The sequence below is a fragment of the Panthera tigris genome, chromosome B4, assembly GCF_018350195.1.
Source record: "Panthera tigris isolate Pti1 chromosome B4, P.tigris_Pti1_mat1.1, whole genome shotgun sequence".
NCBI classification, from domain to species: Eukaryota; Metazoa; Chordata; class Mammalia; order Carnivora; family Felidae; genus Panthera; species Panthera tigris.
In genome coordinates this window covers 47,266,414-47,287,808 of record NC_056666.1, presented here as the reverse complement: position 1 = coordinate 47,287,808, position 21,395 = coordinate 47,266,414, and positions in this window count along the sequence as shown.

The following is a 21,395-nucleotide window of genomic DNA, read 5'->3' as shown; positions in this document are numbered from 1 at the left end:
TGTTAGAGGTTTGTCAGTTTTTTTTTAAATTTATTTATTTTGAGAGAGAGAGAGAGAGAGAAATAGAGAGAGAAAGCATAAGTGGGGGAGGGGCAGAGAGCGAGAGAGAGGGAGATAGAGAATCCCAAGCAGGCTCTGTGCTGTCAGCAACGAGCCCGATGCAGGGCTGGAAGCCATGAACTGGGAGATCAAGACCTGAGCTGAAACCAAGAATCAAACGCATAACCCACTGAGCCACCCAGGCACCCCTAGAGGTTCGTCAGTTTTATTGATTTTTGAAAGAAAAAATAATTCTTTTTTCATTGATTTCTTCTATTGTCTATTATCAATTTCATTGATTTCTGCTTTTATCTTTATTATCTCCTTCTACTTGCTTCGAATCATTTTGCTCTTCATTTTCTAAGTTCTTAAGGCAAGAGCTTGGATTATTGATTTGAGACTTCCCTGTCTTCTAACATTTGCATTTAATGCTATAAATTTCTCTCTTGGCACTGCTTTAGCTGTGTCCCACAAATTTTGGTATGTTCTATTTTCATTTTCTTTCAGTTCAGTGTGGTTTTGAAAAAAAAAATTCCCTCAGATTTTTTTCTTTGATCCATATATTATTTAGAAGGGTGTTGTTTCAGTTCTAAGTGTTTGGAAATTTTCTTTTTTGACTCTCACATACAGAGAGAAAACTGAGGGTTGATGGGGTGGGGGAGAGGGGAAAGTGGGTGATGGGCACTGAGGAGGGCACTTGTTGGGATGAGCGCTGGGTGTTGTACGGAGGCCAACTTAACAATAAATTATATTAAAAAATAAATAAATAAACACAAAAAATAAATCTTATTTTTTATCTTTCTGTTATTGCTTTCTAGTTTAATTCCATTGTGGTCAGAGAACACTCCGGTTTCAGTTCTTTTAAATTTGTTGAAGTTTGTTTTATGGTACAGGATTTGTTCGTTCTTTGCATTTCTTCTGTGAGCACTTGAAAGGAATGTATATTGTGCTGTTGTTGGGTGGAGTGTTCTATGAATGTTTATTGATCCTGGTAGTCGACGGTGTTATTGAGTTCTCCTGCATCCTTGCTATGTTTCCATGTAATCGTTCTATCAGTTGTTGAGAGAGGAGTGTTGAAGTCCCCAGCTATAATTGTGGATTCTCCATTTATCTTTTCAGTTCTACCCTTTTTTGTTTCACACATTTTCCAGTGCTGGTGTTTTGTGCGTGTATATTTAGGATTGTTATGTCTTCTTGGTAGGTTGACCCTTTAATCATTAAATAATATCACTCCCTGTCCCTTTTACTTTTGTTTGCTTTAAAATCTACTTTACCTGATTTTCGTAGAAGCATTCCAGCTTTCCTTTGATTAATGTTTGCATGATACATCTTTTTTCCATCCTTTTACTTTCTACCTGCCTATATAACTTAATTTGAAGTTAGTTTCTCTTAGACAGCATAGAGTTAAGTCATTTTTTTAAATCCACTCTGCTAATCTCTTTTAATTGGTGTACTTATACTACTGAAACTTAAACTAATTAATTACTGATAAATTGGGGCATAAGCCTGCCATTTAATATTTTTGTTTGTTTGTTTGTTTTCTGTTTGTTCCCTCTGTTGTTTTTTTTGTTTTTCTGTTTTCTTTTTTCTGCCTTCCCAGGGTTAATTGAACATTTTTTAGAATTTCAGCTTGATTTATTCATAATGCTTTTGAGTGATCTCTTTACATAGCTTTTTAAATGGTTGCTCTAAGTGTTACATTGTACACATGTACTTATCACAATCTATTACTATCATCATATTATCGATTTGAGTGAAGTGTGGAAGCCTAATTTATCTTCTTTGATCCTTCCTCATTTATAATATAATTTTCTTAAATACTTCTCTATATATTCAGAACTACATCAGGTCATGTTATATTTTTTGCTTTGACCATCAATCATAATTTATAAAACTCACAACCCCAAAGTCCACTGCATTTACCCATTTTTTTTATTATTGTGTTTTTTTTTCATTCTTCCTGATGTTCCCAGGTTTATATTTTTAATAATTTCTGTTTGGTGTAAATAACTTCCTTTAGGAGAGGCCAGCCCCTGGGCTGAGGCCCTCCAGACAGACCCCTGCCCTGTCTGTATGAAGTGCCAATGCCTTCCCCACTCTGGGCCAACCCTCCACTCCCCTGGCCTTTAAGTGAGATTACACATTACCTACTGTAAGGAGAGGATGTGAATCAGGAGATTATCAGTGACACTGATGAGGAGAATAAACTAAACACTAAACAGCTGTTGTAACAGCAATAGCAACAATGACAAACAACAAAATATCTAACTAACTAACTAACTTCAGGATAGCTTTGCTGGCAACAAATTTTCCTAGTTTTCTGTCATCTGAGGATGTCTTCATTTCACCTTATTCTTTTTAATTTTTTTTAAAGTTTATTTATTTATTTTGAGGGAGAGAGAGAGAGAGAGAGAGCAGGGGAGGAGCAGAGAGAGAGAGTAAGAGAGGGGGAGAATCCTAAGCAGGCTCCGCACTGTCAATGCAGAGCCCAACACGGGGCCTGAATCCATGAACTGTTGAGATCAAGACCCAAGCTGAAATCAAGAGTCAGGTGCTTTACCGGCTGAGCCACCTAGGTGCCCCTCACCTCATTCTTGGAGGACATTTTTGCTAGATATAGGATTCTAGATTTACAAATTTTTCTTTCAGCACTTGAGAAATGTTGTGTCATTTTCTTCTGGACTCTGTGGTTTTAATGAGAAATCCAGTGTCTTTCAAATTGTTTTCCCCCTATAGTTAAGGTGTTATTTTTCTTTAACTACCTTCAAGATCGATTTTTTTTCCCTGTAGTTTTCACAAGTTTGGCTGTGATATATCTTGGTGTGTGTTTCTTTGGGTTTACACTGTTTGAGAACAGACCAATGCTACTTGGCCTTCTTTCCTACAATGTCTGGTCTCTTTTCCTACCTGAACCCAGCACCAACCCACAGAGGTGTATTCTTGTGTATCCTAATTTAACAGGATGTAAAAGTGGGACTCTTTTAATGTCCATTTTACCTGAGGCCTGAAAACGTAGACTGACAATAGGCCTGAAGAATCTCCACATCTACAGATGGCACATCTGTGCACGGATGTTTAGGGGTTTAGGAAGTTAGGAGACCACCCCCCTGGCCAGTGGGGAGAAGCGAGTGTGCTCCCTCTTCACTCAAGCCTCCTTAGGGAAGTTCAGTGGAAACATGATGGACACTGACTGCCTCCTGTCTGGGAAACATAAAGGCAAGTGTTGCGGCTGGAGCTGCTTGCCGGGCCGGCAGAACATGGAGAGGTGGCTCCTGAGGGGCTGGCTGGTGGAAGGGGGAAGCAGAGTTTGTCAGAGTAAAAGGATGAGAGAGTCTGTTCTATGGATCATATGTGTACCAGATATGAGACTTGTTGGGAGAGAAAGCTGGCTGAGATATGTTTTTTTAACTTTTTTTTTTAATGTTTATATTTGAGAGAAGAGAGACAGAGAACAGGCAGGGGAGGGGTAGAGAGAGAGGAACACACAGAATCTGAAGCAGGCTCCAGGCCCTGAGCTGTCAGCACAGAGCCTGATGCGGGGCTCGAACCCACAAACCGTGAGATCATGACCTGAGCTGAAGTTGGATGCTTAACCGACTGAGTCACCCAGGTGCCCCTGGCTGAGGTATTTCTTTTCTACCAACTAAGAAAGCTGCCTACAAGGGTCAGGAAGCCACAGCAGAAAGTGTAATATCAGGTGTCCAAATGCTGAAGGAGGAAACATTGGTGACTTACCCCCAAAGATGTATTTCTTGTTTTAAGGGAATTGCAGATAAGCCATTTCCCATGGTGTGTGGCAGAACCTCTGAATGCTCATGAAAATGCCATGAGAGGTAGTGTCTGAAACCCCTGCCAGTCTCAGAGAGCATCAAAAATGGCTGACAGCACTGCGAGTCAAATCAGACCTTTCCAGTCTGTGGTGCAGCTAGCTAGGCTAGTGCTGGCAACAGATTTATCCCTAAACCTCAGTAGCTTAACACAGTAATGGTGTATTTGTATTTACACCAAGTGTATGCAGGTGCCCTCCTTCATCCCGTAGCCGGGAACACAGGGATGGAAGAGTCACGTGGTCTCTTAACTGTCTTGATCCAGAAGTGATGTCACTTCCATTGACAGTTCACTGGCCAGAATAAGTCACGTGACTCCGGTGTAACTGTAAGGGAGGCTGGAAATGGAGGAGGGAAGTAGATGGAACGCTTGATGAGCACAACCTCTGCCCCACTGTCCTCCTCCCTCTTTCCTCCCACTCTCGCCCTTCATTCTGGATGTAGAACCAGTTATGGCAGCTTAAATGCACAGGTGCAGCCATATTGGTTTTTAAGTTCTTTAAAATCTAGGTGATGAATGTAAAGTGGTCATTATATTATTCTTTCTACTTATATTTATGCTAGAAATAGAATTTTGGCAATCACACAAGACTAGTGTTTTTGAAATTATTTATTGAGCATTTTCTATGTTACAGGGATTTTACATATATATATTCTTTTAAATCTTCACAAGCTTGTGAAGTGTAGGCACTGTTAGTGTCCCCATTTTACAGATGAGGACAATAAAGTGCAGAAAGATGAAATAACTTACCCAAGAATGTAGATCTATAAATATCTCATTAATTGCAATTGCCTGTTAGTCGTTTGTTGATCAGAATAGGAACCTTTTGGGTGAAAGGATCATTCCTTATTCATGTTAGTACTTCTAGTAACCTTCCCCAGGGCTTGGTACTAAATAAGTATGCAATAAATGGTAGCAATAGTAATTTTAACTACTGAGATGGATGTATAGTATCACTTGAAGTGATTTAAGAGACTGAAGAAGTTTTAATTATTTGGGAGAGTTTGAAAAAGTAATGGGGGTATGTGCTAGACTTCCCCCAGGAAGAACTGAGGTGTCCTAATTTGGGCAGAGTGGGGACATATTTTATAGTGCACCCTTTAATCGCATATGTTCACCATACAAGTGTCACTCATGTGGGAGATAATTTTGTAAGACTCACCTTAAACATCATCTCCTCACGGGGGTCTTTCCTGGGTCCTGGGGCTCAAGCAAGTCCCCACTCTTCGCCTCAGACCTAGCCATTTACTAGCGTCCTTTATAACTCTTACCACACCTTGTAATTTTTTATTTACTTAAAAAAATGCTGCTAGAATGAAAGCTCTGTGAGGCAGTAACCATGTCAATAGAATTCGCTATTTTGTCTATTTTAACTATTAACTATTTTACTCCCAGCCATGAGGTTGAATCACAGATATAATGGGCTCAAGAACATGTGTTCAATGAATACATGAACAAATACATGAAGCCTAGTTCTCATGTCATCTCCTTGTTCTATACCCCTGACCTGTTAAGAGCAGCTTGGAGTTAGCAGAGTCTTGCATTTGTACCACTCAGTAAGTGAAACTGGTGATGGGTTAAGTGACTAGGGAGGCATCTGGTCCAAATGCTGGCAGGGAGAGATGGTGGTACTCAAGTGGATACTTTTCATGGTGCCATTTGTCCAGTACAAGGCTATGCTGCAGCTCCATTAATGGATTTTTTGTGGGGTTGGTGGACTCTAACCTGGGAACCTTATTATTAATTACAGTTGTGCTTCTGTGAGAAAGTGCATTCTGAGTTTACAAGCACAGACTCTAAACAGGACCTTTAAAAGAGCTAATTTATAAGTTAGGACCTATTTATATCTTTTTAATCTCTCATTAGGAACTCGAGAATTGTTCACTGCTAGACATTGTTAGTAGATGGGAAATACAGAATAAAAGGCACATTTCCTCCCTTAATGAGTAAATGATCTAGGTCTGGGGGAGAGAAGGGCTTAGACTGGTTATCTTCTTCCTAAAAAATGAAATAGAAATTTCTTCTCACCCACACCTTTATGTGATTCCATTGTGGAGAGATTTGGACATGAAAATTATAGTAAGTTAGACTTATACCTAATGTTTCATGTCTTAATTTTATAGAAATCAAGATATACATAATGCAGTTAAGAATCAGGGTGTCATTTAATAAAAATTAGACTTTTTTACTTAAAATAATTCTCTCCTTTTCTTCTGCTAATATCTGTATAAATTTGCTTAGATGTTCTGTATCTGCTACAGCTTGAAAGCTGATAAAATATTTGATCTTGTACTACAGTTGGTGGTTAACATGTCTGTCTTTTCCCATATGCTGTACATTTCTGTGCTTTAGAATAAGATCTCACTCATCATTACGCCCCTCCATTCCACGTACTGTATTCTTCATACTTGACCCGTGGCAGACTTTCACTCACCATTAATTAAAACAAGCAGACTATGTTTTCTTTTCCTCACGACACCTTTTGAACACTGTGATTCTTATTATTGTGAAAGAAGAAAAGTATGTTCTGTGTGCATGCCGGCTGTTATCAAAAGTAGCAGTTGTCGCCAAAATAGATGATGCGCCCACATCTTTCCTTTGAGAAGCTACTGATAATTCCATGTATAACTATGGTAAACAATTACCTAAAATTTTGTGCAAGGGGTAATTTCAATATTTTACGATGGAGTGGAGTCTAAATCAAGGGGCACAGTTTTGGTGACAAGAATGGAGACTGGTCCTTAGATACAATCCTTGTTACTCAAGAAAGTGTTAGGGAGTGGGGAAGTGGTATAATTTACAGGTATTTTTCATGTATTTCTTACTGCTCTAATTTCCTTTAAGTTTAGAGGTTGGCATTTTCTGATTGTTTCTAAATGTGGTTGTGGAGATTCATGTTGAAGTCCTTTCTATACTGACTAACTGGATCCTTCCCCCAGAGTTAAGTGTTCATTGCTTCCCACTGTGAGAGTCTTTCCGTGTCAGTTAACTGTTGCCCCAATACAAACTACCCCCAAACTCAATGGCTTAAAATAGAAAACAATCATTCATTTAACTCATGAGTCTACAGGTCAGAGACTACGTGTCCTGGGAGTTCTGATTTCAGCCGGTTCCCTTACCTGCTGAGTAATCAGCTGACTGGTGACTGCTGAAGCATTTGGGCCACTAGACTGTCATGATCCAGCGCTCCAGCAGGCTAACCGTGGCATGTTCTTGTGGCAACAGCAGAGGCACAAGAGCAGACGCACTTTTTCTCGGCTCTGCGTATGTCACATCTAACATCCCATTAGCCTAATCAAGTCACATGGCTAAACCTTGAGGTATGCAGTCACTCAGCAAAGTGGCATAATGTAGGGTAGGTAAAGAGTTGGGACCATTGATGCAGTGAATCTACTGAACCCCTCTCAGTATCTATCACACTGCCCACACTGTATAAAAAAAGAGGATCAGAACCTTGGCTGGATTCTACTGTAGAAGAATGGGAATCTTTCTCCTTGGTCCTCCCAGAGATCCTATGCAGTGTGGTGGGAAGATCATGGAATTGACCCCCAAACATTGCATTGGAATTCAGACTCTCTTAAGTCCTTGTGATTTGGGTCAATTTGCTTCACCTCCATAAACTCCATCTATAAAAGGGGGTTAATATTACCTGTCCTTCAGCATTGTGAAGATACAATTTGATGAGTAGATTACGCGTAGTGCTTGGAGTAGTGTCAGCTCAATAAGCGTTTTTCTTATGCCAAAGATTGGTGCTTCGCTCACGTATGCAGGTGGTAGAACTTCTCTTTTGCTTTGCATTTCACTAGTAAGAGGAAAATAATCCTCATTTTAAGAAAATGGATGGCACAGTCATCTGTAATATTGCGGCATATACCATATTTACAGCATGGGTGAAGGATCACTCAGGAACAGTAATAGGTTCGTATCAGAGATTACCTAATATTATTACAGTTATTTCCGTTCTCTCCAAAAAATTGTGTTTATGAATTAAGGTTTGTTTCCAATGTAATATATTTAAAATTTCTTTCTTTATTTGTACTATCTTGGTATAGTTCACTCCTGCTGAGTTGAAGTGTGGAGATTCTTATTCATTATTTAAGGTACCTATTAAAGACACAGATGTCAAAATCTTTTTACTTCATGGTTATTGGCAGGGCCCAAAATTAATAATTGGAGAAGTTTAAACTCCATTAATTGCCCAAATGTGTAAGAAGCTACATTAAGAACAAATGTGTCATATAATAGGTAAATACATTTTCCCTAATAGTTGGCTTGAAATACATTTAGGGAAAATAATCAGGGATGGGTTTTTGAGATTCTATTTTGATTTTAGTAAAAGTATAGTGAGACCATTAAAAATATTTGATTAGAGAACTTAACCACAGACCTATTTTATCAGACTCCTGTAACAGTTTCTTTAAATTAACTGTACCTGGGTAATTTTGATAGTGCTGAAAGCACTGTCTAAATTTAAGTGTGGTTTTTACTAGTATTGCAAACTACATCTGTGACAAGTCTCAACAGATGGCTTTTCTGTTCCTTTACTGACTTACTTTTATGGACCATCGATCAGATGGTAAAGAGGGTTATGTATGATGACTGTTCATTGTATTTCTAAGTGAAACATGTTTAGTGTTATAGAGCAAGTCAGTTCATAGTCAAGTGTTTCATGTTACATAGTCTAAGGAATAAAGGATCAGGTCTTTCCACTGTCCTTGTAATCCCACTTAAAAGTTTCTTGAACCCCATCCCCCTTACTCCTACATTTCTCTCAGATGTTAGAGATTGCAGTTGTGGTATTGTCTGATCTTTATTTAATATATTTAAAAAAATTTTTAATTTAAATTCAAGTTAGTTAACATACAGTGTAGTATTGGTTTCAGGGTTTGAACCCAGTGATTCATGACTTACATACAACATCCAGTGCTCATCCCAACAAGTGCCCTCCTCAATGCCCATCACTCATTTAGCCCATCCCCCCACCCACCTCCCCTCCAGCAACCCTCACTTTGTTCTCTGTATTATTTAAGAGTCTCTTATGGTTTGCCTCCCTCCCTGTTTTTAATCTTATTTTTTCCTTCCCTTCCCGTATGTTCTTCCATTTTGTTTCTTATATTCCACATATGAGTGAAATAATATGATATTTGTCTTTCTCTGACTGACTTATTTCACTTAGCATAATGATCCTTGTTTTAAATTTATATATATATTTTTTATGGATTGTTTTCATTTTGAGTTTTTAAAAGAAGATACCTAAAAATATGACTTATCCTGATAACTGAACTTTAGACATCCCCTTAAGTTTTGTACCCCTGGCAGATGCCTCACTTATCTCCCCCTAGTCTGGCCCTAGGAAGTTTTACAAGTCAGAACAATAGGATGTTGAAGTTTGTACCCACTACCAATATCGCTTTTCAGAGAGACCTGAGCTTTAGGAGGTATGCTGAGAAAGGGAATAGTAGCAGTTAGCTATGGTTGCATTACAAAACACTCCAAAACTTACTATCTAAGGACACCCCCATTCATTTAGCTCACAATTCTGTGGGCCAGCAATATGGGTTGTGCTCAGCTGGGTGGTTATTCTGGTCTCAGCCCCTCCCCCCTGCAATTTGTGTGTGGTTAGCTGTGAATTGTATAGGCTCAGTTTACCTTCTGATCTTGATTAGTGGGGTTGGGATTAGGGGAAACGAGTGAAGAATCGGACTTGATTTTAGAGGTGATGCGATGCAGGTAAGTTTTGCGTGGGGGAAGAATAATGACATTTTCATTAGATGTGAATTTATAAAGTTTGCTCTGAGGGCACCTGGGTGGCTCAGTCAGTTAAGCCTCCGACTTCAGCTCAGGTCACGATCTCACAGTCTGTGAGTTCAAGCCCCACGTTGGGCTCTGTGCTGATGGCTCAGAGCATGGAGCCTGCTTCGGATTCTGTGTCTCCCTCTCTGCCCCTCTCCTGCTTCTGCTCTGTCTGTCTCAAAAATAAATAAACATTAAAAAAAATTTTAAAAAAAAGTTCGCTCTGAGTAAAGTATGAAGGTGAAGTGAGGAAAGAGTGAGAAGGTTTTTCTATTAGTCCAAGTGAAATATCTTGATGGTCTGAACTAAAACAGTGGCAATGGAAAAGTTAAGGGAGGGGAGATCATTGTACCATATTAAGGGCATTCATGTGATCCACAGTCACGCTTGGAAATGTAGTTGTCATGTTTCGTTAGTGTTCTTTGGTCTGGAACAGCTTCGCAACTTTTTCTCAAATTTTCTGAAGTCGGGGTACTTAAAATGCCAGTTCTTTCACAGAATTTTATGAATTTACTGTTGGCTAATCTGGCTATTTTGAATAATGCTGCTACATTCCCACACATGTGTTTTGGTGCACGTATGTATGCATTCTGCTTAGCTATATGACCAAGAATGGAATTTCTGGGTCAATGAGCATGTTTACACTAAATTTTGTAGATAAGGCCAAACTCTTTTCTAAAGTCATTGTATCAATTCACAATCCCTGAGAAGTGTATGCGAGTTTCAGTTGCTCCATACCCGTGTCAACACTTTGATATGAACAAGCTTTTTGATTTTAGCCACTGTGGTGGAGGTGTAGGAGCATTTCATTGTACATTTAATTTACATTTTCCTGATGACTGATGAGCCTGAGCACATTTTCACACATTTGGTTATCTTCTATGAAGTATCTCTTCAAGTTCCTTTTCTATCAAGTTGTTGTTGTTGTTGTTGTTGTTGTTGTTTTAATTGTTGTTGAGTTTGTAGGAGCTCCTTATACATTTTGGAAACAAGTCCTTTGTCACTTATATATGATGAAATACTTCCATTCTGTGGTTTTCTTTTTCACTCTCTTAATGGCTTGTTTGATAAACAAGAGTCCTTCATTTTAGGATAATCCAATCTAATGCATTTCTCCTTTATTAATAGTAGTGTTAAAATGGCTTTGCCTACTGCAAAGATACAAAGATATCTTCCCATATCTTTTAGAAGCTTGTATTTGTTTTGCCTTTTACATTTAGGTCTATAATTCACCTGTAATTGATTTTTATGTGGTCTGGGGTCAAGATCAGATTTAATTATTTTCCATACAGATATCAGTTATTCTCCTGCAGTTTTGGGGAAACTCTCTTGTCCTCATTGTTCATCAGTACTACCTTTGTCTTAAAACAAGTATCCGTATAGGTATGGGCCTCTTTCTGTTTTCTACATATTGTTTTCTATTGGTCTGTTTTTTCTATCCCTGCCCTAATACCTACACTGCTAATTATAGCAGATTTGTAAAGTCTTGATATCTAGCAGAGCAAGTTCTACAACCTCATCTCCTTGAAGAGCATCTTTCTTCAAAAATATTTATTTAGTTTTGAGAGAGCAGAAGCGGGGGAGGGGCAGAGGGAGGGGAGCAGAAGATCCAAAGTGGGCTCTGTGCTGACAGACTGACAACAACCAGCCCAATGTGGTGCTCAAACTCACAAACTGTGAGATCGTGACCTGAGCTGAAGTTGCATGCTCAACTGACAGCCACCCAGGTGCCCTTTCTTGAGGAGCATGTTGACTATTCTCAGCAATTTATATTTCCATATAAGTCTCAAAAATGGCTTGTCAACTCCCCTTCCTGCACTAACACACACACACACACACACACACACACACAATACCAGTTAGGGTTTTGAATCTGTAAATCTGTTTGGGAAGAGTTGATATCTTTATAATTTTGTATCTTCAAGTCTAGGAACATGATATATTGTTCCATTTATTTAGACCCTTTTAAAATATCTTTTAGAAATGCTTTAGTATTAATTTATTTTTTCCAGTTTTATTGATATATAACTGATGCATAACATTGTGTAAATTTAAGGTGTACAATATGTTGATTTGATACACATACATGTTGCAAAATGATTACCAGGGTAGCATTAGCTAAACCTCCCTAATGTCACATAATTATCATTCTTTTTGTGGTGAGAACATTTAAGATCTATTTTCATCAGAAATTACTAGTCTGTAATACAGTGCAGTTGACCCTTGGATGATGGGGGGTTAGGGTGCTGACCCCTGTGCAATAGAAAATCCACATAAAACTTTTCACTTCCCCATACTTAACTACTAATAGCCTATTGTTGACCAGAAGCCTTACTGGTTACATAAACAGTCGATTAACACATTTTTGTATGCTAAATGTCTTATGTTCTGTATTCTCACAATAAAGTAAGCTAACACATTTTTGCATGCTAAGTGTATTATATACTGTATTCTCACAATAAAGTAAGCTAGAGAAAAGAAACTGTTATTAAGAAAATTATAAGGAAAATACATTTACAGTACTGTACTGTATTTATAAAAAAATCCACATAGAAGTGGACCCATGCAGTTCAAACCCGTGTTGTTCAAGCATCGACTGTATTATTAACTATAATCACCATGCTGTACATTATATTCTCAGAACATATTCATCTTATAACTAAAAGTTTGTACCCATTGACCATCGTCTTATTTCCTCCCCCTACAGCCCTTGGCAGGCACCACTCTATTTCTTATGAGTTTGCCTTTTTTAGATTCCACATACAAGTGATATGAGATGGTATTACCTTTGTCTGTCATTCATTAGGACAATGCCCTCAGGGTCTATCTATATTTGTTGCAAATGGCAGGATTTCCTTCTTTCTTATTGCTGAATATTATTCCATTGTGTGTATATATATGCACTCCATCTTTTTTATCCATTCATCTGATGAGGAAATTTACATTGTTTCCATATATTGGCTATTGTATAGCCAAGCAGCAATGAACATGGTAATGCTGTTGCCTCTTTGAGAACTTATTTTAAGTTCCTTTGGATATATATACCCGTAAGTGGGATTGCTACGTCATATGGTAGCTCTATTCTTAATTTTTTGAGGAACCTCCATACTGTTTTCCAGTGGCTATACCAATTTACATTCCCATCAGTAGTGTGCAGAGGTTCCCTTTTCTCCACATCCTTGCCAATATTTGCTATTCTTGTCTTTTTGATGATAGCCATGCTAACAGGTGTGAGATGATATTTTGTTGTGGTTTTCATTTACATTTCCCTGATGATTAGTGATGTTGAGTACTTTTTCATATAGCTGCTGTCCATTTGTATGTCTTCTCTGGAAAAATGTCTGTTCAGTTCCTCTTCCCATTTTTAAATTGGCTTTTTGGGGTTTTTTTGCTCTTGAGTTCTGTGAGTTCTTATGTATTTTGGATACTTCGTCCTTATCAGATATATGATTTGCATATTTTCTGTCGTTTGAGAGGTTCCCTTTTCACTTTATTAATTGTTTATTTTGCTGTACAGAAGCTTTTCAGTTTGATGTAGTTTTCACTTATTTATTTTTGCCTTTGTTGCTTCTGCTTTTGGTGTCATATCCAGAAAGTCGTTGCCAAGACCAGTGCCAAGGAGCTTTTATCCTATGTTTTCTTCTAGGAGTTTTTTGATTTCATTCTTATGTTTAAGTCTTTAATCCATTTTGAATTACCTTTATACCACTACCACACTGTTTTCATTATAATAGCTTTGTAATATAGTTTGAAACCAGGAAGTGTGATGCCTCCAGCTCTATTCTTTCTTAGCATTGCTTTGGCCATTCAGAGTCTTTGATAATTCCATGCAAATTTTAGGGTTATTTTCTATTTCTGTGAAAAATGACATTGGAATTTTGATAGGCAGTGCATTGAATCTATAGATGGCTTTGGGTAGAATATACATTTTAACAATATTAATTCTTTTGACACATGAACATTGGATATCTTTCTATTTGTTTGTGTCTTACTCAATTTCTTTCATTCAAGTCTTATATTTTTCAGTGTATAGATCTTTCACCTCCTTGGTCAAATTTATCCCCAAGTATTTTATTGTTTTGACACTATTGTGAATGGGGTTTATTTCTTTTATAGATGTTGCTAGTTTATAGAAACACAGCTGATTTCTGTATTTTTATTTTGTATCCTGCAACCTTACTGGATTATTTTATTCTAACAAGTTTTTGGTTGAGTTGTTAGGATTTTTTTTAATGTTTATTTATTTTTGAGAGAGAGAGAGACAGAGCACGAGCAGGGGAGGGGCAGAAAGGGAGGGAGACACAGAATCCGATGCAGGCTCCAGGCTCTGAGCTGTCAGCACAGAGCCTGACGTGGGGCTTGAACTCATGAACCACGAGATCATGATGTGAGCCAGAGTCAGATGTTTAACTGACTGAGCCACCCAGGCGCCCCAAGTCTTCAGGATTATTTATATGTAAGGTAATATCATCTGGAAACAAAGGCAATTTTACTTCTTCCTTTCTAATTTGGGACATGTTTTATTTCTTTTTCTTGCCCATTGCTCTGGCTAGGACTTCTAGTACCCTGCTGAATGGGAGTAGTGCAAATGGGCACCCTTGTCTTGTTCCTGATCTTAGAGGAAAAGCTTTCAACTTTCTTTCATTATTCTGTATGCTGTTAGCTTTGGGCTTGTCCTGTGTGACCTTTATTGTGTTGAGATTGGTTCCTTCTGTCCCCAATTTGTTGGGCATTTTTATCACGAAAGATTCTTTTTTTGTCAAAGGCTTTTTATGTATTTAAGATGCCCATATGATTATCTTTTATTCTATTACTGTGCTGTATCCGATTAATTGATTTCCATATGTCCAACCATCCTTGCATCCCAGGGATAAATTCCACTTGATCACGGTGTATGATTCTATTAATGTGTTGTTAATTTGGTTTGCTAATATTTTGTTGAGAATTTTTGCATCTATATTCATCAGGGATGTTGGTCTGTACTTTTCTCATAGTGTGATTATCTGGCTTTCATATCAGGGTAATTCTAGCCTTATAAAATGAGTTTTGGAGTGTTCCCTCCTCTTGAATTATTTGGAAGAGTCTGAGGATTGGCATTAATTATTCTTTAAATGTTTGGTGGAATTCATCAGGGAAACCATTTGGTATTAGCTTTTTTTGTGTTGGGAGGTTTTTGATTACTAACTTAATCTCCTTACTCAGTATTGGTCAGTTCAGATTTTCTATTTCTTCATGATTCAGTCTTGGTAGGTTGCATGTTTCTAGAAATTTTTTTATTTTCTTCTATATGTTGGCATATAATTGTTCATAGTAATCTTTCATAATCCTTGGTATTACTGTGTTATCAGATGTATTGTCTCCTCATTCACTTTGGGTTTTACTTATTTGATTCTCTCTCTCTTTAACTATTTAGCATCCTTTTGTTTCATTGTTCCAGCTTGAGGAACTCTTTCCAGCATTTCTTGTAAGGCAGGTTTATTGGTGATGAATTTCCTCATATTTGTTTATTAAGAAAGTCTTTATCTTGCCTTTATTCCCGAGGTACAGCTTTGTTGGGTAAAGCATTCTTAGTTTGTAGTTTCTTAAGTGCTGAAAGAAAGAAATTTATCAGAGTTTCTCTTGTATGTGAGCAATCTATTTTCTCTTGCTGTTTAAAAAAGTTCTCTATTTGTTCTGTTTTAATTTATTTTAGACCTCTTTAATTATAATTTGTCTTGGAGAATATCTTCATGGATTGAAATTTGGGGGTTATTTATTAGCTTCATGAAGTTGAATATCTAGATCTCTCCCTTGAATTGGGAAGTTCTCAGTCAGTATTTATTTTATTTTTTTAAATGTTTGTTTGTTTATTGATTGATTGATTTAGAGAGGGAGGGGAAGAGAGGGAGAGGGAGACAGAGAATCCCAAGCAGGCTCCACACCGTCAGCACAGACCCCGACGCCAGGCTCAATCTCAAGAACTGTGAGATCATGACCTGAGCCAAAATCAAGAGTCAGATGCTTAACTGACTGGGCCACCTAGGTGCCCCAGTCATTATTTCTTTAATAAGTTTTCTGTCCCTTTATCCCTCTCTTTTCCTTCTGGGAATCCAATGATACATACATTATTTTTATTGATGGCATCCCATAAATTTTGGAGGCTTTCTTCATCCTCCCCCTTTATTTCCCCCCTACTCTTATTAGATAATTTCAGTTGATCTGTCTTCTAGCTCACCGATTCTTTCTTCTGCTTGGTAAAATCTTTGGTTATTAAATTCTTCATTTGTGTACTTCAGCTCCAAAATTTCTATTTGGTTCTTTTTTATGTTTTCTGCCTCTTGTTGAATTTCTCACTTTGTTCTTTTATCACTTTCCTGATTTCGTTGAATTGTTTATCTGTGTTATCTTGTACAGAATAAGTACTTTTAATTATTTGCTGGGAAATTTCTGGAACTCCATTTCTTTGGGGCTAGTTACTGGAGTTTTACTACCTCCCTATGGTGCAGTCATGTTTCCCTGCTTCCTTGTCATTTTTGTAGCCTTGTGTAGGTGCGTAGCCTTGTGTAGTTGTGTAAGGCTCCAAGTGTGGGGCATTTGGTAGCACTGTCGGGGGTGGGGGGCAAGATGTCTCTTCAGCTCAGAGCTCAGCCTGCTGGGGTCCACAATATCACGTGTAGTCCTTGGCAAGCACGGTGAGAGGTCTTCAGTGACCTCAGGGGCTGTCGGGGTCCTCAGTGATGCCTCCAGGTAACTAGGGACCAGTGCAGGCAGTGGTGGTGACTGGAGCTGGTGGTGTGCACCCATGCCACTGTAGGGGCCAGCTGCAGGTGCCTGAGTAGAGGCAGACACACGCATAATGGTGGGGGCCAGGGGCAACCACTGGCTCTGGTTTCAGCAGGGGCCCTGGCTGTTGGTGTGCTCTCTCCCTTCCCATTTGTGTACACGGCATTGGGGGCTGGTAGCGGGAGTCGGGCCAGCAGCATGCAGATGCACCACCGGAGGGGCCTGTACAGGTGAGCAGGATGGTGCAGGCAAGTGACAAAGAGGACGAGGCCCGTTTCAGGCCCCCAAGTAGATGAAGCTGTTGGCATGCTTTCTTTCCTGCGGCTGCCCGATCTCCCACTAGGCAGGCACGCTGCGGAGGAGGCTGGTAACCAACGGTGGGCTGGTGGCGTGCGATTGCACGGCTGGGGGGCCTAGCCCCGAGGGCATGCATGGTGGTGGGGGTCAGCCACAGGCCTGGAGGCTGGCACCATGGCCTCATGCAACCAGAGAGGTCTGAGCTGGTTGCCAGTGTGGTTCTCGAGCTCCAGTGGGGACGGGGGTATAAGGAGTGGGAAGGGACTCAGGTGGTTGGCTTCAGCTGGTGAGATCTACCGTGCGTAGGTGGGTGGATGGCAGCCATGCTGGCTGTTGGTGCCTCAGAACAATGAACCCCGATGGCTCCCACCGCGTGGTTGCCATCGAGAGTCCCTGCTTTTCTTCTTTGTTTCTAATTGTCCTCAACATCTCCACTTTGCTCTCTGGGTGGGGTAAAAAAAAATGGGGCCTTTGTGTGGTGCCCCAAAAGACTGGAGAGGCGGGTCACTTACTCTCTCTTTCCTGGCGAAGGGAAGTCTTTGTAGCTGGGAAGTTCCCTCTTGGCACTGAGTGATGCCTCCTTGGGCGAATGGGATGGTTCAGACAAAATGAAGCTGTGTTCCTTCTCTTTGTTTGCAGTTATTCACAGATTTTTAAAATTCCATTGTGTTGTTAAAATTTCTTAAATGGACTCCACAGCTCTCCTAGAGCTGTTTTTGCTCACGGATAGCTGCCCAATTGCTGATCTTTGTTGGGAGATGGACGTTAGGGTCCGTTTTGGTGATGTTAACCTCAGAAATGCTAATTCGTGAAACGCTTATTGATTTTCAGTATTTTTCCTTTCTTATAAATGTTTAAAGCTATGCCTATCTCTTCAAATACGGTTGAACTGAATCTTACGAGTTTCAAAGTGAAATTTTTTTTTTTAATTTTTTTTAACGTTTTATTTATTTTTGAGACAGAGAGAGACAGAGCATGAACGGGGGAGGGGCAGAGAGAGAGAGGGAGACACAGAATCGGAAGCAGGCTCCAGGCTCTGAGCCATCAGCCCAGAGCCTGACGCGGGGCTCGAACTCACGGGCCACGAGATCGTGACCTGAGCTGAAGTCGGTCGCTTAACCGACTGAGCCACCCAGGCGCCCTTCAAAGTGAAATATTTTAATTGTTATTTGGTAAAAATATTTTCTATCATGGTATTCCAAAGATACGACCTTTAGTTATCTTTCTCTTATTAATTATTAGCTTAATTGCCACTGGTACTGGACATATTTTACATCATATCATTCTTTGGAAATGTGTTGATATATTTTTTCTGGCCCAGTTTATAACCTATATTTTCACAACTGTTTTATGCACAGTTAAAAGGTATATGTATTCAGGGGCTCCTGGGTGACTCAGTCAGTTGAGCATCCGACTTCAGCTCAGGTCCTAATCTCATGATTCATGAGTTCAAGCCCCACGTGGGGCTCACTGTTGTCAGTGCAGAGCCTACTTTGGATCCTCTGTCCCCCTGTCTCTGCCCCTCCCCCCCTTTCTCTCTCAAAAATAAAGAAACATTAAACAAAGGTATGTTTTCTATAGTTGTTGAATGCAGTGTTCTATATATGTGTAGGATTCATATTTATTAGTTTTATTGTTCAAATCTTCTATCCTTAATGATTTTTTCCCTCTGCTTAATCTACCAGTAAATGAAAATTATTAAAATCATCCAGTGTGATTGTGTATTTGTCTATTTCTCCTTAGAGTTTTATCACTTTTACTTTTATATATTTCAAAGATTTGTTATCAGGTGTATACACTTTAAAATTTTTATCTTCCTAGTGAATTAAATCTTTTATCATTGTGAAAGTTGCCTTAATCTATACCTTTTATATTTTGTCTACTTTGTCTGTTAATATGGTTACAACAAATTTCTTTTAAGAGTGTTTGTATAGTATATTTATTTTTCAACCCTTTATTTTATGTATTTATTTTTATTATTTTTTTTAATGTTTATTTATTTTTGAGAGAGAGAGACAGAGCGTGAGTCGGGGAGGGGCAGAGAGAGAGAGGAAGACACAGAATCCGAAGCAGACTCCAGACTCTGAGCTGTCAGCACAGAGCCTGACACGGGACTGGAACCCGCGAGCAGTGAGATCATGATCTGAGCCGAAGTCGCATGCTCAAATGACCAGGCACCCCTTCATCCCTCTATTTTAAACCTTTTAATCCTGTTGCAGTTATCTATTGATACATAACAAAACATTCAAAATGTAGTGGCTTAAAGAAGCAATGTGTTATTATTTCTCATGGTTTGTGGGTTGATTTGGCATAGCTCAGCAGCTCTCATCTGGGAAGGGGTTCCATCATACAGTTGCAGTCTTAGCTGAAATCTTGCAAGGGCTTGATTTGGTTGGATGGGACGGGGTTCCCCCAGGGTGCATCTTTCAAGAGACTAAGGCAAAAGCCACAGGCTTTTTGTGATGTGGCTGTGGAGGTCACATAACACCACTTTGCCATATTCTATTAGTCCAAAGTGAATATAGAAGGTTGGCTCAGATTCAAGGAGGAAGGGGCTACACAGGAGTGTAAATACTGAGAGGTATGATTCACTAGAAGGCTATTTTTGAAGACCTAGTTACCACAGTTTGTTCCCTGGCTTGAAGTAGTTCCTGTCTTTCCCATGTGTACTCCTCCCCCGGTCCCCCAAAGTTTCATTCCTCTGTGACATTAGGCTCCATATTAAAGTCCAGGATCTTTTCATTTATATTATGTCCAGATACAGATTAGACTTGTTGGGTACATTACTTGGGTACAGTTCCTTTAAATCTGTATTTCTGAAGGCATGATGATTTTTTTATTAAGTTTTAAAACTTTAATCCCAGTATAGTTCATATACAGTGTTAAATTAATTTCAGATGTACAATATAGTGATTCAACAATTCCATATATTATTCAGTGCTCATAATGATAAGTGTACTCTTTAAAAAAATTTTTGTAATGTTTATTTGAGAGAGAGAGAGAGAGAGAGAAAGAGAGGGAGGATGAGCGGGGAAGGGGCAGAGAGAGGGAGACACAGAATCCGAAGCAGGCTCCAGTCTCTGAGCTGTCAGCACAGAGCCTGACGCGGGGCTCGGACTCACGAGCCATGAGATCATGACCTGAGCCAAAGTTGGATGCGTAACTGACTAAGTCACCCCAGGTGCCCCTGTGATACATGTACTCTCAATCTCCTTTGCTTGTTTAATCCATCCCCCCCACATCCCCTTTGGTAACCATCAGTTTGTTCTCTATATTTAAACAGTCTGTTTCCTGGTTTTGTCTCTCTTTTCTCTTTTTCTTTTTTCTTTATGAAAAGCATGGTAATTTTAGAGTATTTGTACTTCTTACATGGTGACTACCTTTTCTCAGAGCCCATTTTCCAAGAAATTAAGGTGCATGATACGGGCTTCTTTTGATCTACCCTTGAAAGTCACAAAGCATCATTTATGTTACATTTTCTTGGTCCAAAGCAAGCCACAAATCTACCCTAGATCTGAGGGGAGGAGACTACAAAAGGGCATGAATATGGGAGTTGGGAATTGTTGGGGTGGGGATATTTTTTGTGGCTAGCTAACACATGACCTTATATTTTTCATTATAAGTAGTATATAGTTATAAGTAGTATGGTTATAAGTAGTATAGAATTGCTATTTTTAAACCCATCCTAAAAAATGTATTTTAGAAAAATTAAAACTTTGAAGCCATTTACATTTAATTTAATTATGGGTATATATTATGTCTTATTATTCCATCTTACTACTTCTTTTCTATTTATTTCACCTATCCTATATTCCTTTTTCTTTCCTTTCTTGACTTCTTTTGTATTGAATACTTTTTATTATTCTACCTTTTTCCCTCTATTAGGTTGGTTACACTTTACTATTTCTGAATCATTATTAATGAGTTTATTGCATCTAAATTTTTGATAATTTTTGGATGTTATTTCTTTCTTTCAACACTTTGAAGATGTAGCTCCATTTTCTTCTGGTTCTTATTATCTCTGTTGGGTTATTATGCAAAAGTCAAACTGTTACTCCTTTGAAGATAGTCTTATTTGTTGGCTGCTTCAAAGATTTTTCTTTACTTCTTTTGATTTTGTTTTTGTTTTCATCAACTTTATTGTTATGTTTCTTTAAAAACTTTTTTAAAATCTTTATTTATTTTTGAGAGAGAGTGAGAGACAGAACGTGAACAGGGGAGGGGCAGTGAGAGGGGGAAACACAGAATCTGAAGCAGGCTCTAGGCTCTGAGCTGTCAACACAGAGCCTGACGCGGGGCTCAAACTCAGGGACAGCGAGATCATGACCTGAGCCGAAGTCGGACGCTCAGCTCACTGAACCACCCAGGCGCCCCTATTGTTGTGTTTCTGAGTGTAGTTTTCTTTGTATTTATTCTGCTTGATATTCATAAGACTTCTTAATTTGTGGCTTAATGTCTTTAATCTGTTGTGGAAAATTATCACTAATATTTCTTCAAATATTTCTCTTCTTCATTGTTTTGATTATAAAAACCAAGACTTGTGTCTTGGACAGTCTTCTTCTAGGATTAGAAGTATAGAGATACATCCTATTTGTTGTGGATATATTTCTTTATTAGTACGTAGAGAATTTTCTTATTATTTTTAATGACTATACAGTATTCACTTGCATAAACGT